The sequence below is a fragment of the Vicugna pacos genome, chromosome 3, assembly GCF_048564905.1.
Source record: "Vicugna pacos chromosome 3, VicPac4, whole genome shotgun sequence".
Taxonomy (NCBI): Eukaryota; Metazoa; Chordata; class Mammalia; order Artiodactyla; family Camelidae; genus Vicugna; species Vicugna pacos.
In genome coordinates, this window is record NC_132989.1 from 40,028,694 (window position 1) to 40,056,588 (window position 27,895).

General features: G+C 40.1%; 1 long non-coding RNA gene across 1 annotated transcript; it reads left to right on the forward strand.

Moving 5' to 3' along the window:
• The first annotated feature begins 13,193 nt into the window (after positions 1-13,193).
• On the forward strand, positions 13,194-14,634 carry LOC140689513 (uncharacterized). Its single transcript, XR_012064549.1, has 2 exons — positions 13,194-13,280; positions 14,468-14,634. It is a non-coding gene; the product is annotated as an uncharacterized lncRNA (long non-coding RNA).
• Positions 14,635-27,895: the final 13,261 nt, after the last annotated feature.

The window sequence follows — 27,895 nt, forward strand, 5'->3', positions numbered from 1 at the left end:
AGAGGCAACCACAATTCTAATTCTTTTTTCACCAAGGTGAGTTTTGCCTATAATGGAACTTCATGTAAGTGGGAACATATAGTCTGTCCTTTTATGTAAGGCTTTCTTTCAGCGTAATGTTTTTGAGACTCGCTGTGTTTTTCTATTAATTCGCTCTTCTTTATCGCAGAGCCATGTTCCATTCTACGACCGTACCACCCACTGATGAACCTCTGAGCTGCTTAGAGATTTTGACTGTGATGAATAAAGCTGCTATCCACACTCTTGTAGAAACTGTGTTGTGAGTACACACCCTCATCTCCTTTAGAAAAGTACTCAAGGGTAGAATTGTTGGGTGATAAGGTAGACATGTATTCAGTTTTCTAAGGTAAAAGCCAGGTCATTTGGCAAAGTGGTTGTATCATTTCACATTCTCACCAACCACATAAAGAGATTCCACTTGCTTTACATCCTCTCCAATATTTGTTGTGCTCAGTCTTTTTAATTTCAGCTGTCTGGTGGGTATGTAACAGTAGCTCATCATGGATTTAATTTGCATTTCCCTGAAAATTAGCTAAGAGTAATAAATAAATTTTTCACATGCTTATTAACCATTTGTATATACCCTTTGTAAAGTGTCTATTCAACTTATCTGCCCTTTTTTAATTGGATCCTTTACACTTTTATTGTTGAATTGTAGGTACTTTTAATATATTTTGAACACTAGTCATTTTCAGCACTGTATGTTTTATGAATATTTTTTCTAGCCTGTGAGGGATGCCAATTCATGTTCTCAATTGTGTATTTTAATGTATTTTAGTTCTACATTTTGATGGACTCTAATACATCAGATTTTCTTTTTATTGTTATTGCTTTCTTGTTTTGTTTGAGATAAACTTTACTTACACACAATTCATAAAGATAGTCTCCTCATCTATTTTATAATTCTGACATTTTTGTTTAGGTCTATGATCCACCTCCAATTAATTTTTTGTTTAGTGATAGGTAGACATTGAGGCTCATTTATTCCATATTCAAATCAGTTGTTTCAGCATCATTTGTTAAGAAGAGTTTTCTTTCTGCATAGATTTATGGGGTGTCTTCATTACAAGTTGACCAGATCAGTGCTGGTCTATTTCTGATCTCTCTATTCCTTTCGAATTTGTGTCCTTTCTTATGTCGGTACCACATCCTCTTGATAACATGGCTTTATGATGAATTTTGAATTAAAGTAGTATTAGTCCTCAAACTACATTCTTCTTTGTCAAAATTGTTTTCCATATGCTAGTTCCTTGGTGTTTTCATATAATTTTAGAATCAGCTCATCAATTTCTATGAAAAACCCTGGTTGGAGTGTGTTTGGAACGGTGTCCAATGTATAGGTCAGATCACAAAGTGTCATAAACATTTCACCAACACACCTACTTGAAGACTTTTGAAACACCGTTAGTCACCTGAAATGCCATTACCACAAAGCCCCAGGCAGTATCCACTGCAAGGCCACTTCGATCCAATCTGGATTTCATCTTCATCTCTACTCTTCTCGCCCTGAATAGCCTCCCTCATGCATTGCTTTTCAGGAAATGGCATCAGGAGGTGAATCAAGTCTAAAACAAATGACAGGCTAGTCCTAGACTGCTTATTACTGATGTTTCCAGGTAGTATCTTGAAGTAACCAAAGACCCAAGGCTATGCTCTTCCTCAAAATTGTTCACTGCATCTTGATCATATTCCTTAAGAGGCTAGATTCACTTAAAAAAAAAAGTTTACTATTTTATTTTTTACTGTCTAATTGACAAGATGATGTTCTCCATGTCTGAGATCTTAATTGTTATTGCTTTTCCCTGCATGATCTTTAAGGAAGACTGCAATTTGTACTACTGAAGGTGAAACTGACTGAATGTTCAATTTTACTTAAAAAAAAGAGTTCATTCTCACTGAATTCAAATAAAAAAGCTTACTGTATGAACCGCTCCACAAATCTGAACAAAAACTCAGCTTTTTTATTACGAAGTCTAAAAACAAGAAACAACCTATTTTGAAAACGGACACTGCCTCAGGACTATCTGACTTACACATATTGGAGGTGGAGAGAGTGTCACTTTTTAGCTTCTGGATGATCAGCTGCTCTTTAGGGAGTGACCAATTCACAAATACCAAAAAAAGTAAATATATAGGATTTAAAGATTCAGAGACACATCGGAAGCTAACTTGCAGTTCAATATTACTTGGCAGAAAGGAAGAAGCCGTGCAACGGCTGCTATGGTATCATGTGATACGGCAAACTCAGGATTTTCAGTTCCTCTTTAGCCATCTCCTTAAATATGCTGACACTGTTTCTGAAAACATCAAGTAATCAAAGGGACAACCTCACACATATAGAATGTACTCATCAAATTTTCAAGTGTATTAGAGCAGTTAATCTACACTAGACTCTGTGCTAAGCATAGGTAGAGGAGAAAGGAGGCAGAAGGTGGGCGACTAGATTGGTGAGTCAGGGAGGGAATATTTGGAGACAAGAAAATGACGTGTAAGCTATACCTAAAAGATGGGAAAGTTCTGGCAATGCTGGTACTGTGAGAAAGTAAATTACTGTATTTTGCACTCTTGCTGGTTTGAATGTACATTTCAGGGTTCTGCTTGGGAAATTTCAAGGTCCCCGACAGCCGTGAAGGCTGTGAAAATAAGCATGAATGGAGGGGACCAGAAAGGTTTTCACTTAAAGCTAGTTATGTAGCCCCGTGGCCTTTCAGCCACAATGGTCAATATTACCTGCATTAGACACCCTGGGCTAGGTCAGTGTGAGGGAAAGTAGGTGATTTCCACCCACCTGAAGTCAGAGAGACTTGACATGGTGTTTCCAGTTCAAAAACTCGATAGTTTGAGGGTTATACAAACCGACTTCTGCTAGCAACTCAAATTAGTCTCAAGGACCCTATTCTGAGGGTGCTTGCTCTGTAGTAGCTAGGTGGAAACAAAGACTGAGCAGAAAGAAACAAGCACATGATAAATCCCTTCCCATCTCTCCCAAAGAATGATGCAAATTGAAATGCAGAGTCACTGATCTGACCTCCGGAATACAAAGAGATGGACTCACTTAAAAATGATAAATTTAATAACAACCCATAGTAATGGGTTGTTATGCTTAATACACTATCAGGCTTTCATATTTTACAGAGAAATGGCCCAGAGAATAATTTGCTTTGCATTTTTATTTATCTAGCTCATAATAATGAATTTTATGTGGCTGAATGCCTGCCTGGACATATATAAATTTTAGTCATATTATCATCTTGTTACAAAATTCAAGATGGCAAGATAGTAAAGACAAGGAGCAGAGACAGGGATTTCAAATACTGTAAATATCCATGTACGTTTTAGTTTATATTTAATACATTCATAGTCCCCAAACCTGTTTTCTCTTTAATGAATTTAGATGATAGATAGTCTTAACTCTGGTGTTTTTATTTTTTACCATAATAATACAAGGCTCACAAAAAATAATAAATGTCATATATTTCGGTAGTTTATAAACTCCAGCAGAGATAAGAAATCTACCCTGGGTTTTAAGATACTCCTAATAGGGGGGAGGGTATAGTCAAGTAGTAGAGCGCATGCTTAGCATGCACGAGGTCCTGGGTTCAGTCCCTAGTACCTCCTCTAAAAATAAATAAATTAACCTAATTACCTCCCACCTCCCCCACCAAAATAAAAAAGAAATGAAAATCATAAGATACTCCTAATGAAGTAATTACTTGGTAAGATTTTTGGAATAGAAAAGAGAATATATAAATTTATCAATATAACCAATTGTTCCACTAGACATAAAATCTTTCGTGTCCTTTGACTCTTTGAAGGCATTTAGTGGTGTCAAAAATATGAAAACTTAAGTTGCCAGTTCAGAAGAGTTCTTGCCTCAGGGCGATATGAGGAACTTGTGAGGATCTCCAAAAATGAAGAGGCTATGATCTGGCCAAAATTCCTGTGTGTCTGGACAGCTGAGAAGGTCTGCTGTTGGCTGAGAAAAGCCAACTAAAGAGGGGAGGCGAAGGCTGAGCACTGGCTCAACCTCCCTTAACAGATGAGTGATTTTAAGCTGAAAGACCGTTCCTTCTAGAGAAGTGCTACCCGAAGGGCTGGCCCTGGGACTCCTTACCAGTCCCTGATATTACAAAGGAGCTCGTGCCGGAAGGTAAGTCAACGATATCTCTAAAGCATTTTGTTCAGTTCAACCGGCCTTCTTTTTCAGAGTAAAACTGTTTTAATGAAGGAAGAAGCGTACTGGTTTATACAGTATAAGACCCTCCTCTCATTAGTAAACTGCAATCTCAATTAACAGACTCAAATCTGTCCATGGACCACACTTTTCATAGCAATGGTCTAGAGAAAACCCAGAATGCATGTGATTTAGGTTGGCAGCTGCAATTCACAAAGCCTATGAATCAGGAAGGACACCATGTACGGACAACACCTGTTGCACACAGCAGGCAATAAGCTAGTGCCTGTCTTTGGAGCCCTGAAGACATCAAGTATAAATCTCAAGTAAAGAGAAATAGAGCCGCTTAATCCTGAAGGGCACAACCCCTCTGATGAAAGGTGACCAAGACAGCAATTCTCTCTCAGTGTCTGTTTCGTGCACAGATGCACACCGATGTGCACACACACAAACAGAATCTCTTACACACACATGACTACTGGCAGGTACACACACAGAGGCCCCAGGACCCCAAGAGGCAGATTCTACCAAACCTGTCAACATTTGCAGCAGAAAAAGAACTTCACTGAGAACAAGGCATTGCTGGTAGGGTTGTTAGGTGCGGTTTCAAGTGCACTCTTACCATGAGGAGAGCCACAGCTCAACAGGGAAGCCCAGGGCCAATGGAGAGGGCCCCGAGACCCTGTCTGCACCCTACCTGGAGCAGAAGGCAGCAGTATACTCACGAACTAGAGCTAACCGTGGTCCACACCATGGGAGGTGATTCCAAGGCAAAAGGTCACAAAGGGATAGGGTGAGAATGGCCGCCAGAGCCAAGGTACAGCCAGATGAGGGGAAGGCTTCGAGGAAACCAGGAACTTACTATGAAAGAACATGGAGTTTTCTCTCAAGAGAGGGAAGACAGACGAGGTTTATAAGAAACCACAAATACCAGGCACTTGGGCTGGTGGGGGCTGAGGAAGGTGACGGGTGATCAGGGCCCAGTGCAGACAGAAAATGCAAGGGTAGGACAAGGGCCCAACTCGGGCAGTCAAACCCTTAACTCACAACATGAACACTTCATAGCATTTTCAAATACTGTAACGTTGTTAGGGAGGAATGTGTGTTTAGTTTAGGACCAATAACAGGAGGAAGCCATTTTGACCCTTAATTGTGTATCTCAAATTTAACTGACTGAAGTCTGATGACTTCCCTAGTTTACACTGCACATTTTCCCCGATAATTTTCTCTCTTCCTTAGGCTACCCTTTGAAGCTCTGATTATATTTACTATCAAAGGGAAATCACAAAAGAGGCCCAAGGAAGAGGTTGAGTTGGATTTTTAAGTCATCAGCTTCTAAAATTCTTTCAAGTTTACTGTAAACAATGGCCTCTAGGAAGGAGAGGAGCCTGATTTGGAAGAAAGCAAGAATATTCAAATAGCATTTTGTCTTGCAGGATGGGATTAGTGAAGTCCTAATTCAGTTTAATTCTGTAAAACTCCCAGTCATCATAATGCTGCCATCCATTCATTGCACGATTTTAAAAGAAATTAGATTTAAAAAAAACTATTTTTCTCCTCATCCTCACTTATTTCCTTTCTATCTCCCTCTCCTCCACAACAAACATGAGAGGAATGGGTCAACACACCCTAAGCTGACTATCTGCTGGACCCTCCATGCTGCCCTTAAGATTTTTCCCTTTTATGAAAGAGCAAACAAAAATTATCCTGACCATGACCCAGATGAGAGGGACAGATTCAGACAGAGCACCGGGGAGGAAGTATTTCTCATAAACAACTTCACTCTGGCCTCAAGCTCAGCCCATTAGCTCTGAAGAATGAGTCAACTAATTATACAAGAGGCTGTTGCCAGAATTCCCGACATGCTATAAACCCTTTAAATATAGGGACTGACAAACTGAGTTATAAATTCTTTCTCTACTTCACATATGGCCTGTGATCAGGTTGCTGAATATTTCAAAACAATAGTGTAGTGAAAGCTAAAATAGAGCAGCAGCAGGTGGGTTCTCTAGGACAGAGGATTCCGCAGATATGAATGGCCCAGCTGCGTAGTGTTCCACTGCCCGGGGTGCTTCAGGGCAGTGGTGAGAGGCAGTGTTAACTGGATGTTATAACTGGACGAGGCCTCAGAATGGCATCATGTCTCCAGGAGCAGTCAAATGTGTGGTCTGGTCCATACACCTTACCACATTGTTTTTCATTTTTGATCAGTTTGACACTAAGGCTAAACAAATGAGGACTGAAGTATATGTATTTCCTGCATATCAATTAATTACTATAAATTTTTCACTCTCATATTTTTTTTTTAAGTTGGAAGAAAGCTCACATGATTCATGGTGAAGGCAGAACTGAACTCCTGGCTTTTCTGAACAAGTAAACCAACCCAACCAAGTAATTTAAAAAAATCCCAAGTCATATCAACACCCATAAATGTTCTTGTTGAATGAGCAAATGAATTCATCATAAAAAGTGTTGGATTTAGGGTGACTTTCTTTGAAGAAAGGATTTTCTATGATTGTGTGGAATCATTATCACCATCAATGGGAATTAGAAATTGGACAATAAAATATTAGTTGTTTTCTCCAAAAGAACCAAGGTCTTTGGATGAGAAGAAAGATAATAACTTATGAAGGAAACTGGAATATTATTTTAAGTATATTTCAAATTATTAAGATGAGCCAAAGCAATTATAACTTCAGGTGACTCAACATTTTTTTTAACAGCTCAAACCTTAGTATTCGTGGTGATCAGCTCGAATGTTTTCACTCATACCCAGTGGCCACGTTGCTGCCTGTAATGGCAGAGAGCCCGTGTCTTATTGTGGTTACTCAGGCAGAGACGGTGGACCCCAAGGGGAAACTGTAACAGTCAGCACAAGTAACAGTATACTCATCCAGGTTTGGTTTGGCTTTAGCTGAGATTGTCAGATTTATTCCATTTTCTGTTATCCTAGCCTTCCGTACTACAAAATTCTTTTGAATGCCTTCAGTAACAGGGAACTCATTACCTTCTAAGGCCACCTTACAGCAGTCAGTTATAACTTAAGTTGTCTGTAAATTAAATAGACACAGGGTGTAGTGTCAAAATCTCCTTACTCTCTTTTTCCTGAGGTCAGAAGTTCTCCAGATTCTCTGTGATTATTCATTATCTATGTGGGTGTGTATTTTTCCCCTTCCATTTTAATATAAGCAAACAACCCTTGTTCTTCTTTATTAAAATTCAGATTAGTAAAAGAGAGGAGCCCTAGGAGGTTGTCTTGTTTCTGATCAGAGATGGAGCATTTGTTTTTTAAAGTAATTGGGATCATTGTAACCACCTAGAAAGGTTGAAAAAGACACTTCCTAGCAGGCAGCTGTCTAGGGAATTTAAGACCCTCCCAATGACTGGATTATAGATACCCTGGGTTTTATTTTTTCCCGCTATAAAAGCCGATCAGTTTGATTTCTTGTTCAGTTACTGCTACTTAAAATACCATCTAGAAAGGTAATCCCCAGAACGGTGCTTTTATCATCTGAAACTCAGGAAAAGAGCAATATGATCCTTTGGCTTGTGTGTGTGCGGCAAAAGCTGGGTCACCTTCTTGGGGCTGAAGATCAGCTTCTCTTTATGTTAAATTCTGCCTTTAAATGGAGAACAAAGACCTGGAAAGGGGCTGAAGCTTTGACCCACATGACAACCTCTGCAATTAACCAGGGGACCCACCCAGCCCTGGCTTAAAATGAGTATTGAGATGTCACATTTTGCTTCTTTCGTAGAAAATTTTTAAGCATAAGAAGAAAGCTAGGAAGGAAAGATGACAAGAGGGGCAGCGATAAAGTTACTCACAGATAGAGAAAACCTGGTAGGGCAGGGGCTTCTGTGAGCCAACTGTGCCTTCCCATCCCGGGGGAGCAAGGTGGCTTGTCCACGGAACAGATACAAAAGGAATGATGCAAAGGAAATTGGAGGCATCTGACAGTGACATTCCAAATGAAGACGAGAATACAAGCAGTGAGTGGAGAAAAGGCTGATTTAAGAGAGGAGAAGGATAAACAACTAAAAGCACCTATTTTGCAAGGGACAAGTATCAACTCGAGAGTAGGAAATGTGGAAAATATTATACTAACAGGATCATTACAGCTTACTGAGTTGAGATGTTCATCTCCGCCAATGCAGAGGATAAAATAATAAGTTCAGTTCAGCTGAAAAAAGTTAGTATGTCTACTATACACTGGTCCCTACTTTTGGTGCTGGAGATAAAGAGACTAATGTGTGGTACCCACCCCTCTGGAAATCGTATTTGCAGGATTATGGGAGTTTATACAGTTAATTTCAGTTTAATGTGGTAAGTGCCCAAACAGCAACAGGAGGGAAATCTGGGGATGACTAAGGTATCAAGAAAGATTTCCTAGAAGAGAGAATACTTGAACTCTCTTTCTTTAGATCAAAGCTCAACACTATTTAACTCTGAGCTATAGGGCAACTCACAAAATCCCTTTGAGCATGCTTTCTCGTTAATTAAAAATGGATGCAATAATATCAATCTCCCAGGTTTGCTATGAGGATTAAAAGATTAAACATATGAGGTGCTCTGCATGTTGTCATTGTTCAATAAATGTTTTTCTTCCTGGTCCCTGCAAAACGTTAGCATCGTAATTATCTTGAGATATTAGTGATTTATGCGGGTTACTTTACAAATGGGCAAGAAGATTGGGTAACTTGCCCAGAGTCAGACCAGTCACACTAGTCAGCCACAGACCCAGGTCTCCTCACTCTGAGCCTGGTATCATCTCCACATCATAATGAAATTAAAGAATGACTGTGATGGGAAGGGTTCCAGGAGGAAACATAAGCACGGTCAATATGGAAGACGCTGGGAAAAAAGGAGATAGACTGTTGAAAATAAAAATTAAAAAATTAAAAAGTCTAAATGGGAATTAAGTAAGAAATCACAAATGGATCAAGACTCATACGTTAAGATACTACATACAAATAAGGATCAAGATTTTACCAAGGGTCATTTTAAACAAACTATTGGATGTGGATGCAACTTACATCAGTAGGCAAAGGATAAGTTAAAGTTAAAAATATAAGTGTTGGGAGCTTCTTTAAAAATTGTTTATTATGTCAACAATTACACAATTGTACATTATGATATTAAAATGTTCATCATTAAAATCTCATGAAAAATGTAAAACTGCCGAGTCTAATTTTGGGAAGTGACTTTAGGGTTCATCCAATACAGAGCTTCTCAGCCTTGGTAGTATTTATATTTGGGGCTGGATAATTCTTTGAATTCTTTGTTGTGGAGGATGTTTAGCAGAAGCACCCAGGGATTCCACCCACAAATGTCAGAGAAGCAACCTCCACAACTTCAAAGTTGTGACATCTAAAAATGTTTCTAAGCACTGCCAAATGTCCCATGGGACAAAATTACCCCCGGTTAAGAACCACTGATCTAGTTAAATGTTTTATCCATTGTAGGAATTCATCCTTTCTGGTTTCTGCCATATCAAAGATTAGAAAAGTCTGCATTTTGAGGGATTCAATCTCATGTCTGAACAGCCCTAATCATCTGGAAAGTTATTTTACTGAGTTGAAATCTGCTTTTGTATATTTTATGCCCATTATACACATTTTCCCTCTTAAACGTGCAGAACTTTTAATCCCTCTTCTGCTTTCAAATATTTGAAGGTATCCCTCCTGTTTCTTTTCAAATTCTCTTTCCTAATTTCTTTAACCCATAATCTTGTTACTTTAGTTCTAGATCTCGTCATCTTTGTCTTCAGCTTCCGGGGGTTTGCTGTTGTTAATACTACTCACACCAATGTTAGTTCCCTGACCCCTTCCTTGAAGATAAGACAGTTGCGAACCAGGCTGATTATCTGATTTGCTGAAACTCACATCCACAGTGAGTAGAAGGGGTGGGACTAGGGCCAGATCTCCTAACTCCTTTCACCCCACACAGTCACTCGCACCCTAACAGGCAAAGTGAGGGAGTGAGTTGCTGGGAGTGGGAATAGCTGGTCCTCCATTTAAGCACTGGTTCTTTCTAAACCAGAAGTTGCTCAAAACCCGTGGGAAATTGGTGGGCGAGAAACAGCACGCACTTTCCATTAAGATGCTGTCAGAATGCTGAACACCTACCACCCGGGTCAAACCTCTTCAAGAAATGACACAAACCAAGTCACCTACATCTCCACTCCTCAAGTTCCTCATCTCTAAATTAGATATGACAGTGGCATTGGCTCTTAGTGTGATGGTAAAAACCAATGCAAGTGTTAAATAAGTATTATTACTTAACTATAATTATAGATCAAAAATATTCTTTTTCTAGTGTCTTCTCAGCCATTACACTCTGTACCTACCATGGGTATAGTAGGGAGGGTGATGAGCTGGCTAAAGAAAGGAAGAGACAGAAGTGTAAGAATGAAGAACATGTATGTTCAAATAGGCCCAGGCTCACGAGATGCCAGGCTTCCCCTAGACAGCACAGCCTGGGTGTGACCAAAGCCTTCCCTTCAAAAGTTGTCAAAGAGAAGCAAGGAATTGAGGAGATTTTTGAAGTACAGTGGGAGTCGTGTGTCACAGCCACTTCGATTCCTGCCTTTTTCTTGATCTCAAGAGGCTGTTTCTTTGACGGGGAGGGAGTAGGGCAAGGGGGATAAGCCACCATCTTTCCCACCTGAGAAGGCAAGGGCAAACAGCCTGTGCACAGAATCAGTTCGTTTTATCTCCGAGCTGGGAATCTTATTTACAAGCCGGTCTGGATCAGCAAAGACTGGTACTGCTCTGAGCATCACGGATTACTATTTTTAAGGCAATCTGCTTCATTTCAAATTTTAACACACTGACACAGAAGATTCTCAGGGCACAATCTCCTCTACATCCCTCGTCACAGGAAAGTATTTCTGTCCTTCACCAGGACTCAATCGGCCAGTGCATCAATCTCTTAAGACAACCTGGGCCCAACTGCCCCTAGGTTTCTTCCTCTTTGCTTTTGTACACTGCCTTATTTCAAAGCCTCCGCTCTGCCATGACGTCTGTCCTTGATGACTCCGGCTCAGTAGGCTATTTCCCTGCAGTGACCTTTCACATGGGAGGGCTGCGTGAAGACCAGGTGTAAGCTTTAGGTAGGAACGTGCGAAAGGCATCTGACACCGAGTCATTATTTTTCCCACTGTGCCACACTGCTGAGGAACGGGCCTTTGCCACTTCACCCCAGGCGCTGGTGGTTCTTAATTTGGTTGCCCAGTTTCTGCTACTGCCGGAGGCCTTTGAAGATCCCTACAGCCGGCTCTCTGATGCCCTAGAAAAGCAGCCCTGTGAGGTGTGGCTTGTTGGGTGCACTCAGTACACTGTACTATTCAGCTACACATTGGCACTGTTATGTGTGTCTGTAGTCCCCTGGCACAAGTTAAGAGACAAGGAGGCTTATTAAAGCACTGGCTATATGTGAGACTTGAGATGCCCATTTTAGACTCCCTTCTGATTTGGGAAAATCACTCATTTCTGGAGTTTTGGCAGGAGGGAGGGTCTTGACTCCTACTCATTCTTAGCCACTACAGCACAGACCTTTGATAAGAATCAACCAATGCAGTGCTCTTGTTCGGAACTTAGGACTTTGAGTGTATGCTGCTAATGTAGAAATCACTCACAGCAAAGGCCAGAGTCAGCCGTGGGGACAGACAATGCCCTGGGGCAGCAAAGTCAAGGGTGGCACTTCAATTATCCTACAGCCAGACCTTGGCTGTGTTTTTCTGATGCCTAGAATGACTCAGCTATGCTTCCAGCTTCCTTCCCCAGTCTTCCACTCAATTTTGTGACTATTTCCATATCTAGCCAATAAATACCCAACATGGTCCCATCTCTGTCTGGCTGTGTGACCTTAAGCAAGTCATCAAACCATCTTCATGCATAAACTAGGAAATTAATAGTACCTGCCTCTAAGGTTAGTCCTAAGAATTAAAATGATACCTCTAAAGTACCTAGCCAAATGCCCAAGATTCAGTAAATGCTAAATAAATGTTACCTGTAGTCATTTTTTTTAAAATTAAAACTTCCAATTTTTAGAAAAGAAGCTTTGAAGCTGGGGTCCAAAGGATAAAGGAGTTAGCTAGCAAATATGGGCAAGAAGGACATTCTAGGTCCAAAGAATCATATGGCTAACGGCCTTGTGGCAGGAGGAAGCAAAGCAGTTTCAAAGACAAGGGACTGCCACTGGCCAAGGTGAGAGTGGTATGGCTGGGGACTGAGAAAGCGGGGGTGAGGTCAGTATGCTCTAAATATCTTAAGTGTGATGAGAAAGCACTGGAAGACCTAAGCAAAGTCCTGTAAGTAGTTTTGCCTTAGGAAATGTATATGCTGGCCACAGTCAGAAAAATGGGTTGGAAAGAACAACAAACAGTTGCCAGGATACTAATTAGGAGGCTATTACAGGGTCCAGGTGTAAGGTACTAGTGGACTGAATTAGGGACAGGACGTAGAGATGGAGAGCATTGGGTGAATGGAGGCATTTAGAATGTCAAGTTGACCAGACTTTCAGTGGGGGAGCTGTAGTGGGTCAAGGAGGAGGTGGTAAGGGTAACCGCCATCTCCCCCAAGGTTCCGCATTCTCACAACGGAGGCCTGATGTGCTTGAGGAGGAATCCAATACACTTTATGCTCAGACACTGCTGCGAACACAGGACTCCTAAAACACTCATCTGTCGTGTACTTTAGCATTTACAAAACTGTTCCTAGTCCTTGTTTACTTCATTCTCACTGAGGCAGAAGAGAGCTAGACAGATGATTGATTTCTAGATGGCAAAGCTAGAATGTTAGAGAACTGGGACGAGAGCCGACGTTTCCCACCCCCTGGTCCAGGGCATGCCTGTTACACACAGCTGACATCCATCCCCATCTGAACGCCTCCGAGAACACCAGCCGACTTCTCCATCAGCTTCTCTTCCACAGACTCTCGGCATTTCTTTCCACTCAGTGAGTTGTATTTAGTGAACGTGTATGTTACCTGAGAGTCACCACATTTCCTGCTATCAAGGAGAGAGACACCAGATCATAATTCTTGCCTTCCTTCTGCAAAATTCAGAGAGCAAGAACTTCCAAGGTAAACACCCTGAAACGGCAGCTTTCTCAATGAGAACTATCCCACGCTTTCCTTTATAGGAAAGGAAGGTAAATGTCCACAGGGGCAGGAAGGAACAGAGTAGATTCTGGAATCATAAAAAATCCACATTAATTCCAGTATGCCACTTACTGGGAGCTTGGTCATGTCTTTTTTATTTTTTTTTTTTAATGTGAAAAATGACAACTATACTCATAATCTTTTAAGGGCATTTTAAGGATTAAATTGGATTGTACAGGTACAACTTGTTCGAGTGACTCACAAAGACCGAGGTCTCAATAAATGGTAGCCAAAATGAAGGCCAGTATCTTTTGTGGGAACCAGTCATTAATCTAAAACTGTGTCACATGAATGAAGGACAAAGAAAGAAAGGGAGGCTGAACACACCATCCGTCATTTCAGAGGAATCTGGGTGGGTTCAGGGTCAGGTATGAATCTGAGAAAAGGCCTAGCTGCTTCTGAGGCAACCAGGCTTACTGATTAGCCCTTCCTTTCGTCGTGTGTTATTAATTAGTGCTACACTGGTGACACAGAGCCAGAACCTCCGGTCCACCTAAGAGAATGTTATCACTGCAAATTAACCTCTAAACAGAACAGAGCACATAGCAATCAAGAGATCATCTCGGGTAGGTCTGACTTTTAAAAAAAAAAAAAACAACTCCACAATGTCAACATAGCCTTCCGTATCTGTGTGGAAGAGAAAGGGCCTTCAGAATTTCAGAGAATTCTTTGTACCAACTTAGTCTCAAGACAATTTTATCATTTCTAAACTTGTGGTGATTACTAATCTCGAAGGCTCTGGTACAACACTCTATCCTGTCATTGATGAAAGTAATTAATCAAACTATAATAAATACCTGGAGTCACCACCTCTCTCTTACATTTTACTGTCTAAAAGTATGGGGGTGCAACAACATATTCAACTATGATGTTAGGTTTTCTTAAATCATTCAGAATCCGGGATTTCATGATTTACTCATGAATTTATGTTCACATATTTAATGAGCATGTATATACCAAGAATGGTGCTAAAAATTTTTTTAGGTACACAAATGAATGAGACATCATCTTTGCCATCACAGAGTTCCCAGCCTGGAGGGTTAAACAGAGATATGGAAATGGCTAATTACAATATAATACATTTGAATTTTTGTTTTTGTTTTTAACAGAGTCTGACTCTGCTCCCTACCTACCTCGTGAACACTTAGTAAATCATTCAGTAAGAGTGAACTCATCTAGTCCCGTAACTTCAGCTATCAATTCTCTGTGAATGGATCCCAAACCTGAGTCCCCTGATGGAAGTTAAAATAAAAGCAACCCCTCAATCTAGAGACAATTTGAGAGCATTTCCTTATTTGGTCTCTTCAAAGCTCAACAGAGTGCAACCCAGACAGCCCTCACTCAGTGCAAGTGTGTGAATGAATACATGCATAAATGCATGAAATGCAACGATTTGGGCACCAGTGGAACCAGTGCCTAGTGGACCACTGCTTCAGGACCACAGGCTACAAACAGTCCAAGAAGTTCTGCCTAGGGCTGGAACTCACTGATTACTGGGTGATCTCCAGTGAGTTGTTCTGTTGGCCTCTTTCTTGGCCAAAAACACCTTCCCCTTCTAACTACCTCTACAAAACAGGAGCCCACATTTCCAGCCACTGAGCCGTAAAGTGTGACCAGCAACATGGAGGGCTGGTTCTGTCTGGTAACCCATGACTCGGGAAGCTGGTACAGAAATGTAAGGGAGTGAAGAAGAACTGCCTTTTAGTATTACTAGAATTTCTCTATATAATTAAAGAAAAAAAATTCAGTTTGTCCCTATTTAGCCAAGTCTAGTTTTCTATCTTGTAGGGAAAAGAAGATGGTTACAATTTCATACTCAGAGAGGTAGATAGCAGGTGCGAGGCCCAACTTCGTATGTCAGTTACACTACTGATGACATAGGAGATTCATTTTTATATACTGAAGGAAAGATGAAAAAACAAATAATAAAGCAATAAACTCTGCGTCTATGAGGGAAGTTTCATACAGGAGATCAGTTATACATTGTGTACCAGGAAATCATAATTCCTGATTTTATCAGACTAACTAAAATAATAAGCAGATTCCTGGCTGTCTGTGATAAAGAAATTGGGCATAAAACCACAATTCTTATAAGTAAGTTTCTGTTCAATGGAGTCACACGCTGGTTCCTTAATCTTCCTGATGTAACATTTATTAGAGGGGCATAAAGTCAACTTTGATTTTCAAACCCAGTGGCAAACTTAAGTAAACATCTGTGTGGTCAGACCCAACTCTGACTGAGATAAAAACAAAATAAACCTACTTGAGTCACATCAGATAGAGATGTCAGTTTTCCTTAACCCAGGCTACATGAAATAATAACCAAATGAGATTTTCAAGAATACTAGCATTGCTCAAGCACCATCCGAGACAAATTAAATCTCGCTAAAAAGGGCTTGGCGACACGTAGTTTTTAAATCTTTCCCAAGTGCTTATAATCTGGGGTCTGGATTAAGAAATACTGAATCTCATTCCCACCTCCTGGCCAGCCAGGATGCAGGTGCTAACTGATGCTTCTCAGACTTCAGTGTGTCCACGGTTAAAATGCAGATTCTGACTCAGTGGCTCTGGGCTAGGGCCTGAGGTTCTAGTTTGCAAACAAGGTCCAGGTGATGCTGTCGATGCTGTCTGTCCACACACCACCTCCTGGAGTAAGAAGTGCTAAACCACTCAGGAGCTGTGGTCATGATCTCATGAACTGTGGTCTTCTGCAAGCAGCCGGGAAAAGGATGGACCTCTTGAGAGACATCCTCAGGGGTTACAACAGCTGGCACACACCTGTGTGGCCTTGTCAGTTGTTAAAGTAATGGAAGTCTTTTTTCCAGACTGGTAAATTGCAATGGCTTTGAGCTCCCCTACCTAGCTAGCCTAGACCTTCTCCCACGAAGCCTCGGGGGTCACCACCAATCCAGCAACTCAAGTGCTCATATCTGTCACATTAGGGAACCTTCAGGACTCTGCTTCAACACTGATTTTTTTCCCTAATTGCTCAGAGCCTTTATGGAATTGGCCATTCAGTCTTTTAAATATCACTCTCGAGCACTATGCCAAGATATGACCCCTGGACAGGTCAAGACCTAGAACACTGTCAAATTGCAGTCTTGATGTTACATTAGGTTGAAAGATGATCTATTCCATCACTAACGTAAGTGAGTTTTGATAAAAGACAACACGAGATCAGCAGGGCCTCAAGACAATAGACAAATCTGGTGGAAAAAAACATCAATTGGAATAAAAAGGAAATCTAACAAAATGGAAAAATAATGATTCATTATGCAAGTTTATCATGAACACAGAGGTTGAACAAGAGGAAAAACCTTGATTTAATTAAAGATTAGAGATTTCATAGAACTGAAAAGAATAGGAAACATTTGCTCCACTGTCCTCAACATAAATCAGAGGCCTAGCTAAAAAAAATTATGACAGTTTATCAGTCACATAGCATTATAAGGCTTTGCCTCGTCTTAACAAGTAATTGCAATGCACCACGTGTACTGCTATAATCAGTTACTGTAAATTAAAGCTGAAGACTAGGCTTTAAATATTTTTTTAGGTTGGTGTTTCTTTTTGTTCAATCTATTTAAAAAAAATGATTTTCCAGGTTACTAGTTTTCACTCAGTGTGTCTAATATGTCAAGAATTTTAAGAAAAGCTGCAAAAAATCCTAGATCTTTATATTTTGCACATTTCATCCCAGTAAATAATCAAGAAACAAAATAAGAAAAACCAAAGCTAAGTGAAGATATATGCCTGGGTTATTAGAAAACATCTCTAAGAAAAACAATGCTGATATTCCCTGACAACTCGACGATGCTGGTTTAACAGAATAAACCAACAGCGGAGGCTCTCAGTCCTAATGCTGCCGTACTTTTATTAGTTTCAACTCTCTAGTGCACCTAATTGGGACCACTGAGTCCTTTAATGGATTATGTGAAGATAGTGTGGTTTTAAAGCACCTTTAAATCTATGCATTAGGACTGACATTTCAGCCGGTCTCCTAATAACTTTAGGTGCATGGCTTTAACAAGCTATGGCCATTTATTACGTACATTACCCTGAATGATGTTTGTTTCATTTACATTTACGTTAACTTGCACTTTACCTGGAATTTTTTGAAAGTGCAGCAAAATTGTTAATGTGATTTCTGACTTTATTTTTCCCTTTTCCTATGGATCACAATCAAATACTGTGTTCTGTCTCACATGCTTGACAAAGGAGGCTTCTGAAGCTCAGAAACATGTATGGCAAATTATCTATCACCCAAAAACTATTTTCCACAGCTTTCTCCCCTTTCCTGTAAGGGGCACCCCCCCTTGCTCGCACTTCTAATATCAGGACCTGAAAATCCTCCCACCATATGTCAGAGATATTTGATCTTTTTCTGTCTAAGCCTGTGGTAGGGCTTACAGTTCACACTGTCTGCTATGTCTGAGTCCTCCTCAGGGGAGTCTGATTTCACATTCTAACCACCTTAAATAGACTTTAGAAATAGTTCCTCCTTGCTTGACTCGGAAAAGAACAACCATGCAGAATAAAAAGAGAAACACAAGCAGTGTCCCCATAACTCAAATGCAGACCTCCACACGGCCCGCTCTGCCATCTAACCATCTGCAGCTCTCGCCGCCGCCTCCTTCGGTTGTGTGATAACCAGTCTTGCGTACAAGCAGAAATGCAGTAGCAGACTCGCCAAGCATGGAGAGATGGGGCACAAAGCAGGTACTTCCAGCCCTGCACTTACTGTGGATGGAAGCCTAAAATGTGAAGCCTTTCCAGTAAACCTAAGAGGAAAATCATTTTGGGTTTGTTTTTTTTTTTAATGCAATACTTAAAAAAAAAAAAAAAGATTCTTTGAGCTTTGTAAACAGTGTGTCCAGATTCAAAAGGAACAAAAAGTCTGTGCAACTCTCACATACGATGGTGCAGTTTTCATCTCTCTCCACTTGCTCCTGACTGCCGGCTCGTCTCAGAAGGACCAGCGGGTGGTGCCCCTCCTGCCGCTACTCACGACCAATGATCCTGTGATGGCAGATGAGATCTTTGTGGCTTCTGGCGTGAAGTTTTCTTGTTATGTTTTTAACCCTAGTGAAGGCTAATTTAACCACAAGTTGCCATCTTGAAATTGCAGGCCACCAGGGCTTCTAAGGAATAAAATTCCTTCCATGCCCATTAAGAGCCCCAGCCACCCCCCTGTGCAAATTCTGAAGGCTGTATTTTAATCCCCAGGCAAGAGAAATAGACTAAGGTGGTATTCGGGATAGAGTACAGATGCACAAGAGAAAAGGCCTTCACTCCAGCCCAGATGGCTTTCCATCGGGATCAAGACATGATCATGTCAGAGATATTAAAGAAAGCAGCCGGGTCTTAAGGACATCGGGCTGCATGTAAGTGTATTGGAGAGAAGAGTACAGAGGCCAGTCAGACCCATGGTCGGTAAGGCTTTTGGAGGCAGGGATACTTGCACCCTACTTCCCTTCTTCTCCCTTCCCCCTTGCCCCTTCCCCGGCCACCCCTTCAACTTTCAGCACTGTTAGGTACAACACAAAAGACCCAGCCTTTTACAGAGAACAAGTTTCTGTTGTTCTACCACAAAGAAAGGGGGGCAAGCAAAAGGCAAGTACACAAAAAGATCCTCACTCAAAGGACATTTGCACTGTGTATTTTTGACCCGTGTCTTAGAATTCATACCTGTTTTAATAGAACAATTTTGTTCACAATAAATAAGAAAAAAAATGAGATTTTCAACATGGCGCAGTGGGAAGACCCGGAGCTCACCTCCTCCCATAGACACGCCAATACTACAGTCACAGACAGCACAACTCTCCTGGACAATAACCTGAAGACTAGCACAAAAGCTCTTCTGTAACAATGGATATAAAGAGAAAACTCCAGTGAGATGCACAGGAGAGGCAGAGAAGTGGTCTAGACACACACCCTTGGCAAGGCCACCCACAAGTGAAAAGGAATATCAGAAACGGAGAGGTCCTCCCTAAGGAGTGTGAAGTACAGCCCCTCATCAGGCTCCCCAGTCTGGGGAGCCTGCACTGGGAAGGTGGCCTTCACTACATCTGGCTTTGAAACCCAGCAGGCAGGGCTTACACCCAGGAGGGCCGGCAGGCTACAGGAAACCGAGGATCGCTATTAAAAGGGCTCATGCAGAAACTCGCTCACTTCGAGTCTCAGCACAGAGGCAACGGTCAGAACAGCCCCTCTGTACATGAAGGAAATTTCCCTGACTAGCTTTAGACTGAGTGTCAAAACTCCTAGAAGAAACCAGAGGCAGCCAGCTCTTTGACATTGGTCTTAGTGACAATCTTTGAGATGTATGTGCTCAGGCAATGGCAACAAAAGCAAAAATAAACAAATGGAAGTGTGTCAACCTAAAAAGCTGCACAGCTAAGGAAACTAGCCAGAGAACAAAAAGACTGTCTGCGGAATGGAAGAAGACATTTGCAAATCACATATCTAGTAAGGAGTTAATATGCACACTATGTAACGAATTCATACCACTTAATATAAAAGCAAACAAACAATCCAATTAAAAAATGGGCAGAGGACCCAAAGGGACATTTTTACAAAGAAGGCATACCGATGGCCAACAGGCACATGAAAAGGTGCTAATCAGGAGGGAAATGCAAACCAAAACCAAATGAGATATTATCTGACACCTGTCACAATAACTATAAACAAAAGGACAAGAAATAACAACTGCTGATGAGGATGAAAAGAAAAGGAAACTCTCGGGTACTACTGGAGGGAACCTAAACTGGTGCAACTACCATAGAAAACGGTATAAAGTTCCCCCCCCCCAAAAAAAAGGGCTGCCATATGATCTGGCAATTCCATTCTTGGTTTTTATCCAAAGAAAATAAAAACAGTAATTCAAAAAGATAAATGCACCCCTATGTTCACTGCAGTATTATTTACAATAGCCTAGGTATGGTAGCAACTGAAGTGTTCATCAATTGATGAGTGAGTAAAGAAATGGTGTACACAGACACACATACACACACACACTGGAATATTATTCAGCCATTAAAAATAAAGATCTTGCCATTTGTAACAACATGTATGGTTCCTAGAGGCTAATTATGCTAAGTAAAATAAGTCAAAAAGAGAAAGATAAATGCTATATGATTTCACTTATATGCAGAATCTCCAAAACAAAATAAATGAACAAAACTCCTCTTGGGGAGGAGTATATATCAAAGTAACAGTGTTCATCATTTTTATTTTAATTTGTGTTTAACCTTCTACCACTGGCCAAGTTATTTCTTTTGGAGAAGTGATGGACGTCAAAATGTTTGTGCAACTTGCTCATAAATTGGGACCAATTTTGATAAAAATGTTCTTGGGAAATAAGAAATGATTTAGCATAGGGAGAAAAAGAAAAAGAGAAAAGTAATAGATAATATTACTTTTTATTTTACTTATTATTCTCTGCCACACAAATGGATAGAAAAATCAAAGCTTTATGTGGATTTCCTCAGAGGGACAAACACACTCACTTTAAGCCAGAATGCATTTGCATGATTAAATAAGAATAAATAATTATTTGTATTATTAAATAAGATAATTAAATACATTATTTTAAATTAATTATTAAATAAGTAATAAATAATTATTTGCATTATTAAATAAGAATACACTTTCACCTGATGCCCTACTCATGTGGGTGGAGGAGGCGCAGCGGTAATTAAGGGAATTTGGTAGGACAGGAGATTACCCTACCGTATAAACTTCAAGTTTCCCAATTTTCATGCCAGTTGCTACATATTATAAAGCAGTAAGCTGGCATCTGTATTATGATATGGCTCCTCACATATCTATAAGGAAAGTTTGGGCTGTCCTGTAACTGAACTATTCTGGTTCTTTTGATAGTTTTAATCTCCCATTATATATTAACCATTTTAGCCTTATGTTATGCACTGCACTCTAAATAGTATTATAAAAACACTGAGGGATCTACCTGCTCTCCATTTTCTGGAAACAGAGTGGGACTCTAAGATTCCAAGGATAGAAGCAAGTCATTTAAGCCAAGTGCATTCTGTGCAGCCTCTTGGAAAACCTCCTTCTGGTCTTCCCTTGGTGATCACACCTATGTTCATATTTTTTGGCTTATTGTCTCATGCACTTTCTTAATTACAATCTTAATGTTGACTGTCCAAACAATGCAGAGACCTTTAGAGCAAGGGACAAACAAAAATGCCTTTAGAAGACAGGCAGGCGACATACACGTGTGAAGCAAGCCAGCTGGTAAGGGCCGTTTCACCCCTTGGAGAATGTGCTCAGCCTCAGAGCTTGGAATTTCAATTCACAAAGCTCAACAAAAACAATATCACTTCTGATGCAAGTGTGTCCAGGAACCCACAAGCTGTCTCTTTCAGCAAAGTAATAAGGGCTTCCTTCACGTCCCTGCCCAGAACTGCTATACATTAAACAATTCCTGAACGTTGTTCATTCACTTTCCTGTGAATGCTCACGTGCCGTGGGTATCTATGCTTACGTCTTCGTGGCTTAGAGCGTATCGTACCATTTAAAAGGTATCAGGCAGTTAAAAAGTGAACAGCAAGACAGCATACAAGAGAGTGTACCCATGTAGCCAAGGCATGTTACCTCTGATGCCTTGACAAGAACAGACTGAATAAGATTCCTATAGGCTTGCAAATATCACAGTGACTCAGCACATCAAATACGGACTTAAGGTAGGAAGTAGAGCCTACGGCAGAAGGATGGAAGATGAGGTACGTGCCCCTAAAGGCAGCGGGAAGTTGTTGAGGAAGATGGCTCCGATTCTGACATGCGTACCAATGGGACAGTGAAACTGGGGTAGAGGTAGGTCAGGGAAAATGAATTGAGCTGTTTGTACAAAAGAGCATCATAATGGCACAGAGGTCTGTAAGATGAGAGAGTATCACTGATTTTTTTTTTTTTAAGAGTAATGCATCACAGTATGAGAAGGACAAAGTAAAGCAAATTCTGATGCTAAATGCAGAAGACAGAACTGAATTTATGAGCAAAAAGACTGGAAACTCTAGAAAGGAAAGCTTTCAGAAAAAAGTAAATCCTAAGGAAGTGCCAACAATTCTACAGTTGAAGAGCTGGTGCCTTCAAACAATCTTAGTTATTCTTTAAATCATATTCATTATGAATATTCATATCTAAATTCTCCTGCCCTATGAAAAAGTGTTCAATCTTTTCATTTCCACAGTAGATTCTTTTTCCCTCTTTCCCAAAGAAATATGAGTTTATATCAACTAATAAAAAGAGTTAACTCTTCCCTAGGTCTATCAGCTATGAAGTTACAAAGCTGACATAGAGAACAACCTTATGGTTACTGGGGTGGGAAAGGAGTGGGAAGGGATAAATTGGGAGTTCTGGATTTGCAGATACTAACTAATATATATAAAATAGATAAACAACAAGTTCATACTGGATAGCACAGGGAACTACATTCAATATCTTATAGTAACTTATGGTGAAAAACAATATGAAAACAAATATATATGTTCATGTATGACTGAAGCATTCTGCTGTACACCAGAAATTGACACCACATTGTAAACTGACTAACCATCAATAAATTTTTTTTTAATCCTAAATGTCTAGTAAGGAGAGAAACTAACCAGGTATGCATGAAGTAGTTTGGATCTGTGAATGAGATGTGTAATCCCAGAAATCTGTATAGCATCTTCACAATGAAAATAAGCAAATTCATAGCGAAAATAAAAGAGTTAATTGTTCCCTAGGTCTGTCAGCTATGAAGCCACAAGGCTGAACAGCGATCTTCCTAACTCTTCCTTATCAAAGTATAGTAATGTACCTAAAAAGATGTAACTTTTCTTCTTGCTCTGAAGAAATCTATTGAGTTCTTTTAAATGGCATGCTTATACTATAACCCTCACACCTAACCTGTAGTCTTTTTTTTTGGATATGTGGAAAAAATATCATCTTCTTCCTTTACATTTGCCCTGACCCTTGCAAGTTTAATCTGTCAGAACCTTCCTGGAAGCAAAGTGCTGATATTTTGGCTCCAGTCCCTCCCAAGCAAGGAGCTCAGGTTAATCTGTAATTTAGTCTCTAGCCATTCCATAACTTTACAGGTTGGGCTGGCTGCCTGTAAAGTGATCCATGAGTCCATGTTTCAACCATAAACTTTAAATGTTGTACATCTGCATTCTAATCTAAAGCAGCCTTAAAGACAGCAGCTGGCAGCAGGCTATAGCTCACAGTGCCTGCCAAGGAATCCAGTCATTGGTGTGTTCACAGCCTTGGAATTATCGCTGCCGTAACAACCAAACTCGCCTTGGATCTTCACTTCAAGCTGATTGGTTCACTTGGCTGTGCTTGTGTTTCTTTCTTTCAAAGTTTTTGTTACATTTCTTAGATAGCCTCATATTTGGCATGTTCTCAGGGGAACTGGCAAGTCAACATACATAATTTCATGGGCTCCTTCTGACTTCCCGCGTCGTATCGCTATACCAGGATCTGGGTGGAATTTAGGGCTGTGACACGTCACCTCACGACAGGAAATTAAGTTAGGGTCATCATTCAGCTCTTACATGCTTTGTTGTACTTAGGTATTGAAGCATAAAATACTAGCCTTTTTGGTCCTTGCAACTATCTCTTTATGTTTTTTTCTCATTACCTTTAGTCAGTTAACCATGGTTAACTAGATTCCGTGCTTTCCTATGAGGCAAAACATCTTACAGATCTTCTGTTCTCCCTTCTACCTACACTTCCTTCTCATTACGCAAACAGCTTCTTCCCTGTGTTGTTGCTTCTCCATCTACCCCACGCAATTCTGTCCAATGAACTTCCTCACACTCTGTTTTGAAATCCTGTGCTTACCATACTAAGTGAAGTGAGTCAGACAGAAAAAGACAAATGTCATATGATATCACTTACATGTGGAATCTAAAAAAAAAAAGATATAAATTTTATTTATAAACCAGAAATAGACTCATGGACATAGAAAAACTATGGTTACCAAAGGAAAAACGGAGGGAGGGATAAATTAGGAGTTTGGGATTAACAGATAGACACTACTATATATAAAACAGATAAACAACAAGGACCCTCTGAAGAGCACAGGGAACTATATTCAATTTTTTGTAATAAGCTACAGTGGAAAAGAATCTGAAAATATAAGTATACATAGGAATGTATACATATAAACTGAGTCACTTCACTGTACACCTGAAACTAACATTGTCAATCAACTACATTTCAATAAAAAAGATTAAAAAAAAAAACTTTCCATGGGACTCTAATTTGCCACTAAAGAAATTCCCTTCAAACTTCTTGATCCAACCAACCAGATCTAATTACTCTCCTGAAACACTCCAATCACACCCTGGCTCTGATTTTTTGCTCACCTTCTCCTCATTCTTTTTAGCTAAGTAAATGCAGCATTACTTCAAGGATCAGCTTAAGCAATCTTGTTCTGCAAAGCCCCCTCTATCACTCCAGAGCCTCAGATAAGTATATAAGCCAAGACTCTTGCTCCTATTCATTCTCAGTAACATTATCTGAGAACATTATATACTTTATCTTGTATGATTCTCACAAAACACCTATGAGGAAAGCATTCTCAGTCATCCCACTGTATAGGTGAGGAAACTGAGTCATTTGCATGAGTAAGTCACTTGTCTATTTGTATATGGCTATGAAGTGGTGGAACCAGTGTTCAAATCCTCATCACATTATTGTAGCACGTTCTCCAAAGGACTTCTTTGAGATGCCCCTAGTTCACTCATTTGGCCAGCTTGCCTTTGCATAATATGCATGTAAGTTCCATCACTTTGTACAAGCCCTAAGCCCTTTCAAGGCAGATACCCCTTCTCAGTGCCTTATATATAATAATTAAGCAGGATAGTCACCTGTACTGTATTCTCCATCAAATCGCTGTAGTTTCCTTGAGCACACAGGCCAACTGTACCTCACAACACCTTTGTATGTTGAAATGATCACATGATTAGTTGTGGCCGATGAAATATGAGCAGAAGTGACATTTCTTCTCAGCTGGATGCTTTAAGAGCGCATTTCACCACTGTATTTCTTTTCCTTTGCTGAAACTTTCAAAGAAGCTCCAGGTAAATGCCATGCTAAGAGCCTGGGTCCTTGAATGAAGACAACACAGAGTAGAATACCCAGTAGACTTAAGCTAAGTCTGAGAGAAAACCAGCTTCTGTGATTTTATCACTTAGATTTTGGGGGAGTTGTTTGTTACCACAGCACAACCAAACCTACCTGACTAGTAACAGAGTACTCCAGGTATCTGTGGAGGATCATGATGATGACTCACATGTATAAGCAAAATCAGAAGACCTCCCCAATTACATTTAAGATAGGCAGAATCCACCCGCAAGGAAGGTGGTAAAAACAAAGAAGTTTCAACCCAGGAGAATTTGGTCCTTAAGAATTTTCAGCTCAAATGTGGTCACAGACAGGTGCTAGATTCCAACAAGGCCAGTTTTGATTTCAAACTCTTCTTAGAAGTTTTGTATGTATCACAATTTTTCTATTTAGAGAAACTGTTCCTTTTCTATTTTCCTTTCATCCAAACAACTATTCTCCAGTCCACTCTCTCACTCTCCCTTCTTTGATATGTTTCACTCTTCAGTTTTTAAGAGTCTCCAAGTGTGTACAATAAACTTTCTCATCAGAGACTATGCCCAGAGCAGCCTTCTGTATTTATCACAGTAGAATTTCCAAACTCCCCACCTGTAAAAAAAAGACAGAAAAAGTACAGAGCACTCAGCCCAATATAACCAAGGAGCATGGGAGGCTCTTGGTAACTGAGTTTTCTCACTCATGGATGAAGATGACCTGCTCTGGTTTCAAATTATGTTGAAAACGTATTGTTTTATGTTCATAGTTTAGCTTACATTTTGCAATTAACATAATGTAATCACTGTTCCCATATGTGAACAAAGCTCTCCAGATCACTATGGCACCTCTCTGAATATTGTATGGTGCTACAGCTAGAGCTGAAAATAGTGTAAGAAATGGTCTGACTATATATTTATTTCATGAGATTCCTGGAAGAGTAAAGAAAAATATTCAGATATTAAAAAGCTATTGTTTGTAATTGACAAATTACAGAATATATAAAATCCATAATAAAAACTTGACTTCAGAAGAGTCTTAATTTTTAAAGTTCCAGTTAAGTGAGGCTATCTTGTATTATGTTGAGACAGTCATTCCCTAAATATAGGCTAATCAGAATATTCATGGAACTCTTCCGAATAATGACATAACAAGACCCCTTTCTAAAGGAACCAAATATGCTGATTAGACATTTGGAAGACCAGAAAATACATTCCATAATTAAACTGTTGCATATTTCCAACATATGGGTGAGTGGTAAGGGAAAGGAGGGGGCAGTCAGGAGAGATTCCTGGGGGAAAACAATAAGTAACACTGAAAGTATACTCCAGGGGCAGAAATATGAGTGCCTTTGCCTTTCTATTGCTAAGACCTACAGCTGACTGGAAAGCTTCTGAGCTAAGGGTCACTATACACTACAAACAGTAGCCCTTGCTACTAACCAATTTAATTTGGACTATCTCAGCCAGCCTTATTGAACTCTCTCCAACCCCCAGAGGCTAAAAAGGTACTGCCATACTTAGTCAATAAGGTTTACTTTTAGGCCTCACTGGTGCGGCTTGGTTGTACATTCAGCATCCTCTAGTTTTAACATATTGAGCAATCAATTTCAACTTGTTATTGTCATTGGGGTTTGAAAATTGAATAAGCAATTACCTGAACACATTCCTTTATGTTTTTAATTTCTACTGAGATGCTGTTCCATTTCCAGGCCTAAAGCAATCATGCCCTGCAGAATGTTTAATTGAATGAGCCCATAACGCAAGCCTTTTTCTTGACTGTGTTTTCCCAGTGTGAGTTATGAATCTGAATGAAGCACTGTCTTCCTAAGGAGGGAGCCAAGACTCAGTGGAAAATTGCAGTGATCTGACATGGATGGATACAACTCATCTTTTTAATGTGGAAGGAACCAGGAGACCCTCCTTTATACAGGACACCTTTCCTGTAAGATGAATGTGAAAGGCTTTACCCTTCTATTTTCAGAGGCATTGCTGCAGAATTGCATATGTACACATCCATGCTTATATATACACAGGTGTACACATATACCTATAATTACATGCGTATATATTGTATGTAATTACTTATGTGTGTTGTATACTTTGTGGTGGTTGTTGATGGCAACCACACAGGAAGTGGTGGTCTTTCATACAGAAGTCTTTGCCTGTACAAGTATTGTAGAAAATTATTCTGGAAATTTAAGTAGGAGGTTCATGGTATCCAGTATTTGTTTCCCTCTTATTTGTATCTGGAACAGAGGTGGGCATATTTTTCTGTAAAGGGCCAGATGGTAAGTATTTTTGGCTTTGCAGCCATACGGTCCCTGTCTCAGCTCCTCAGCGCTCCTGTTTAAGCACAAGACCCACCCTATAGACAATAAAGAAACGAGTGGGTGTGGCCTTGCTCCAATAAAACTGTACTTACAAAAA